General features: G+C 41.8%; 1 pseudogene; it reads right to left on the reverse strand.

Annotated features, from left to right (window-relative positions):
• Positions 1–3,336: 3,336 nt before the first annotated feature.
• LOC132402394 (Y-box-binding protein 1-like) lies at positions 3,337–5,055 on the reverse strand (annotated as a pseudogene).
• Positions 5,056–6,251: the final 1,196 nt, after the last annotated feature.

Raw genomic sequence — 6,251 nt, forward strand, 5'->3', positions numbered from 1 at the left:
TGGTCAGTGATGCAAACTGTGTACATGTAACAAATTAAGCTAATCATTAATCTTTTAATAAAGAAAGTACTTAAAAATTGTACTTGTACGCAGAAACATTGAAGATAGTAAGGAAATAGTATGTACTCTAGTTGAGAGGCTTCAACGTGACTTGGTAACACCACCACTTACCTAGTTGGTGGGGCACTAAGCAATATAGCTGGAAAGAGCTTAGAGCAGAAAGCAAGTGAATCCAATTGAGGGACAAGGCTATTTAACCTCATTCTCACAATCTCACCAAAAATCAGAACAGACTCCTGAATTCTGAGAAAAATTAACAAATAAGAGTGCCTCTAAGATTTGTTTGCACTTCCATACTGAGCTATTTGTGCACTGCTAATTTTAGGTGATCTACTAGTGGGGCTGTGCTTTCATCTGCTGAGCTTGAAGATCTGGAATTACACATTGTCTCTTATTTTCCAGTAAGACACACCTCTCAGGCTAAACTTTTGTTTGAACATAGAGGTCCTTAAATGGCTTGGAATCACTTATTTGCTGCTTCTTCTCAGGCAGTTCCCAAGGATCGAGAATGACTTATCTCCACTGCGGTTTTGTGGTTTCTGAGGCATCTCAGGAACACAGTGTGGAACATGGACTCTTTTGTAGATGGGGCAGATGGATGGGCTGCTTGTGAGGTGATCTGTTTTCCCTGCCACCTACACAGTGTTTCAGCATGCTCTAGATGCATGGTCTTAAGATTCCTGATATCCCAAGTTCTCTTTCTGCACTCTGACAGTCATAACCCAGAAATTCATGGGAGTCAAAAGGGACATTGCATTTCTTCAAGTAGGCTTAGAGCATATCTTTGAACCTTTTCTTCTAGTTGTCTAGCTAATGTGGTCTAGAATGTTTGAAATCTGTGTGAAGTTGTTGTTGTGGGATAATAAAGTGAAACACTGTTGCTTAATGAGGCATACAGGAAATACGACTTAGATTTGAAGGATAGATGACAAGACATTGAACCTTCTTTATAAAATGATCTTTGCCTGTGTGAATATGAACTGTTTTCAGCAGTAATTTGATATTCAGTGATGGGATCTAACCTGGATTGAAGGTACAAGTCACTCCTTATTGTAATGTCACTTGTAAGTAAATAGTCATATTAACTGGCATGTTCTTCTAGTCAATATGAACAAAACCGAGAAGTTACATCTATCTTCTTTGATGCAACAAAGATGAATTTTAAAACATTGCCTTAGTTAATAATCCAACTGTTCATAATTGCAACTGGCTGTCTTTGAAGCAAAGCATACTAATCTCTCAATAGTCTGCACTTCTTCCTCAATCCAGTGGACACATTTGGGCCAGTACACTTCAGCCCAATAAAGCGGCTGCCCCAATCATGGCAATAGTTAAAAATATATTTAAAGAAAACAAACTCCCCTTTAACTAACAAACAATGTATTTAAATGAAATACAGAACAAAATATTACAGTACCAATGCTACCATAGTAATATAAAACTATGTACTAGTTATCGATGGAGGAATTCATTTAGTGTACACTGCTGGGCACGGGGTGTCCAGGCAGGGTAGCACTGCTGGTGAAAGGGATTATTGTGTATGTGTCTGTTTACACAATAATATCATTAATAAAAATGCTGGAGACTGGAGCTATGTTAACAGGGTTCGTTACTAACTAAAACCGAACTGAACACATATATACAGAACAATATGCGCCCAATCGCGCATGCTCAATAACGTGTTACTACGACATAAGATTATCCCATATTATACAGTAGGCTATATGGTACACTCCTTCCCCTTTATTTAAAAAGTGTATCAACATTTTTTTACGCTAAACAAATACTGTATGTGTACCCTTAATATACAAATGCCCACCCACTGTTTAATTAGTAACATAATAATATGAAATTATAACAAGGTAACATAATAATAATAATTATAATTCAAGTCTTGGGGGGGGTCTTCTCTGCCCCACTGAGTAACATCTGTCAATAAACTTGTTTGTTTTAATACAGATTTCCATATAAAAGTCACGAAAAGTTGACCTCTGAGCATCAGAAGTTTCCTTGGTCTGCTTCAAAGATAACTTGCCACCAACAAAAGAAGTGGTTGGTGATCTGCTGTCTCTACTAGTTATTCAAAAGTCGGGGGAATCCAATGACTCACAGAAAGATCAGTACTTTACCAGTAATCTTTCACCATTTGGTGCAGCAGTTTATCAAAATCCTGTTGTTCGTTCCATTGTTCTTAAGCTGCTGTTAAAGTACAGTTTGCTGATATTAGACGTTACTTGCAGTGCTATCTGTCTGGCTCAAGAGAGAGATTTCCTTCAGATACACATTCAGCACGAGTGTGAAAATACAACAACAGAAACCTTACAGTTTGTTGTCAGAATTTGCCTCTGTTTTAATGCTGTTTCCCAACTTCTTTGTGGACAGGTTGGGTGAGTGGGCAAATGTCTGGCAGATGCAGTTTAATGTGGATAAATGTGAGGCTATCCACTTTGGTGGCAAGAACAGGAAGGCAGATTACTATCTAAATGGAGTCAAGTTAGGAAAAGGGGAAGTACAATGAGATCTAGGTGTTCTTGCACATCAGTCAATGAAAGCAAGCATGGAGGTACAGCAGGCAGTGAAGAAAGCTAATGGCATGCTGGCTTTTATAACAAGAGGAATTGTGTATAGGAGTAAAGAGGTCCTTCTGCAGCTGTACAGGGCCCTGGTGAGACCCCACCTGGAATATTGTGCGCAGTTTTGGTCTCCAAATTTGAGGAAGGACATTCTTGTTATTGAGGGAGTGCAGTGTAGGTTCACAAGATTAATTCCCGGAATGGCGAGACTGTCATATGTTGAAAGATTGGAGTGACTGGGCTTGTATACACCGGAATTTAGAAGGATCTGATTGAAACATACAAGATTATTAAGGGATTGGACACGCTGGAGGCAGGAAGCATGTTCCCGCTGATGGGTGAGTCCAGAACTAGAGGCCACAGTTTAAGAATAAGGGGTAGGCCATTTAGAACAGAGATGCGGAAAAACGTTTTCACCCAGAGAGTGGTGGATATGTGGAATGCTCTGCCCCAGAAAGCAGTCGAGGCCAAGTTTCTGGATGCATTCAAGAGAGAGTTAGATAGAGCTCTTATAGATATCAGGGTCAAGGGGTATGGGGAGAGGGCAGGAATGGGGTGCTGGCTAGAAGGGCCGAATTGCCTTCTCCTGCACCTACTGTCTAAAAACAAGACACATTGGCTGAGGATTCAAAATATGTATGTGCAAAAGAAACTTCCCCGCAAAGGATTAGGTGTATGATTCTCAATGGAGGAAAAAATTTATTCAAGATTTACCTTGTGTGAAAGCTATTCTGTTTGAATGGAATTGATTTTGTCCTCTGTTAAGATTACCTTCTTCCCCAGCAACCTGGTTTTCATTAGTTTCACCACCCTCAATAATTTCTCCCTGAGGCCGGTCGCTATATTGTGGGCGGTGACCATAGTGATGACGAACAAAGTAAGGTGGGTAACGGTGTCTTCTGTAAGGAGAGTGATGTCACTGATTTTGATAATCTTGGTTTTCTCCATCTGTTGCTGTCTCTGCTCCATCTCCTTTCTCTCCACCTTCAACGTTCTGTTGGTAATTATGTGGTGGACCTTGGTGGCGAGGGTTGCAGCAACGATAACCATGTCTGTCCGTGACATATCGGCTTCCTTGGGCTGGAACTCCTCCAGGACCAGTTATGTTTGCTGCTTCGGCACCATACTCACCTTCCACTAAGTTGAACTCCACAGTTTCACTGTCTCCAACACTGTGGAGGTATTTCCATGCATTACTCTTTTTTATAGCAGTCTGATGTACAACCACATCTTCCTTTGTATCATTCCTGTTGATGAATCCATATCTATTTTGTACATTCAACCACTTCACTGTGCCAAGAACCTTTGTTGTGATGACTTTCCTCTCCCCGGGGGATTTGGGTTTGTCTGGCTGTTGCTGCTGTTTGGATTGCTGCTCCATCTCGGCCTCGCTCACGGTGTTGAGGTGGTTACAGCTCGGACCGGTCTGAGGTGGGGGGGGGGCTCTGGTGCTCTCTCCGCTTCTTCCTTCTCTCTCATATAATTCCTTTCCTCTTTTTCTGTCTCCAGTTGCAGAAAAAGCTCTGCATTTCGTATTCCTTGCTTGTATTGTTGATCTAGTTTCTTCATCCTTTTCTGATACTCCTGCAAAGTGCCTTCCTGTAACTGCTGTAGCTGTCTTTTGAGAGATGTCAATTTCTTCTGGTACATCTGCTCTTTTACTTCCAGGTAGTCTTCATCATCCTGCTTATTGATAATACATGTGTGGTAAACTGTGTATACCTGTCGGGATACGCCCCTCTGCTGACTGCTCCCGTGGCTCCTCCCACAGACCCCTGTATAAAGGCGATTGGAGGCACTGCTCCCCCCTCAGTCTCCGAGATGCCATGCTCCCTTTTGCTGCCAACAAAAAGCCTATCGTTCACCTCCCGTCTCCTAGGGTTATTGATGGTGCATCAATATGTCTCCGTGTCGACGCTGCCTAGCTCCTCCTCACCGTTGTAATAGTCGACAATGGGTGAGAGGAGAGCTGCAGACGTCTTCCCCGCTGAGCTGCCCTCCTTTGTTGACACATCTAGTGCCTTGACGGTGTGCCAATCCAACTGGATTTTCCTGAGCCATTCACGTCCTCCATTTTTCAGTACTTAGAAGTTCAGCAGCTCTGTTTTGTCTCTGTACGTCACTGTCACCTTAATTTTACCTTTGCGACGCACTTTCTGTCCTGTGTAAGTCTTTAGCAATAGTTTAGTTTTTTTCAGAGGTATGTGAGAAAACAATCATTTGTAGTTGTGTACAGAGATCACTGTTAAAGCTGAGCCTGTGTCCAACTCCATTTTCAATCTCACGCCTGCCACCTGTGGAGTGATCCTTATTACTCTTCGATCATCTGTCTCCTTCACACTGTGAAGTTGCAGACAGACAATTCACTTTCATCTGAGTCGTTTTCATCAGAAGTGCTTTCTTCAGAACTGCCGCCTTTCATTTTGTGTATCCTCTTGTATTTTCCTTCCTGCAGTTTCTTGTTTCTCTGTATTTTGCCCTTTTCCTGCTATTTACTAGCTTTGCATATTCGGCCAGCATGGCCCTGTTTGCCACAGTTCCTGCATTCCTTGTCTATAAACCAACAGTCCTCAGGGTCATGTTCCCACAACGGTAACATATCTTTCCTTCATTTCTGTTCAGCATGTTCCCACAACGGTAACATTTCTTTCCTTCATTTCTGCTCAGTGACATTGTATTCGTAGCATATTCCAGAGATTTTTGTTATATCTGTGAAGTACCTCGTGCGGTTGTTTCTAATGATATTGAGATGTTTAGGGTTTTCTCGAATGTAAGGTCTTTTTCACACAGGAGCTTCTTCTGTGTGGTTTCACAGTACATGCCACATTCGAACCTATCCCTCAATGCGTCTGATAAACCAGCTCCAAATTGACAATGTTCTGATAATTTGCGCATTTGAGCACAATATTCAGAAGTGCTTTCATCTTTGCTCTGATTCCGTTTATGGAATTTAAATCTTTCGGCAATGACCAGTGGTTTGGGGTTTAAATGCTGTTGGAGAGTGTCTACTATTTGCTTGAACGTTGTGTCAGCTGGCTTTTCAGGGGTTAACAAGCTCCGTAGCAGGCTGTATGTTTTCACGCCTGTTACACTAAGGCCTTGTCCTCACTAGTCTGGATAAAGCCGTAACCGAAGCTTTTTCTCTTTGTTTTGACCCTCCGTCCACCCTGAAACAGCAATTTCCTCCCCCGAAAATGGAGCTTTTCTAAAATGCCCTCCAGAGTGTGTAAATTTGAAAACGCCAATTGGGCAGAGTAGTCTGGACGGGGTAACTGGAGATTTCTAAAAATGCTGTCATGACGTGCCAGAACAGATGGTGGCAGCAGCGTGGCATTTCATTGTTTTCTTGAACGCAACCCCCACACAACCTAACAATTTCAGAACAGACGGCAATAAGACTGAAGGCAGAAGAGTTAGAAATGTACTCACCAATAATTTGACCCATAACTTACTGAATAAATAAGTATACTCACTTTGCCCTGTTTTCTGTCCTTGCTTGTATGAAGATGGTTTACCTATTTATACAAGTACTTCTCTGACAATAGATGTCTAACAGCCTACTCTAACATTGTATGGAAATACAAAATAATACTGATGCAGACATGTTTTATACATTTA

Source organism: Hypanus sabinus, chromosome 12 (assembly GCF_030144855.1).
Source record: "Hypanus sabinus isolate sHypSab1 chromosome 12, sHypSab1.hap1, whole genome shotgun sequence".
Classification (NCBI taxonomy): domain Eukaryota; kingdom Metazoa; phylum Chordata; class Chondrichthyes; order Myliobatiformes; family Dasyatidae; genus Hypanus; species Hypanus sabinus.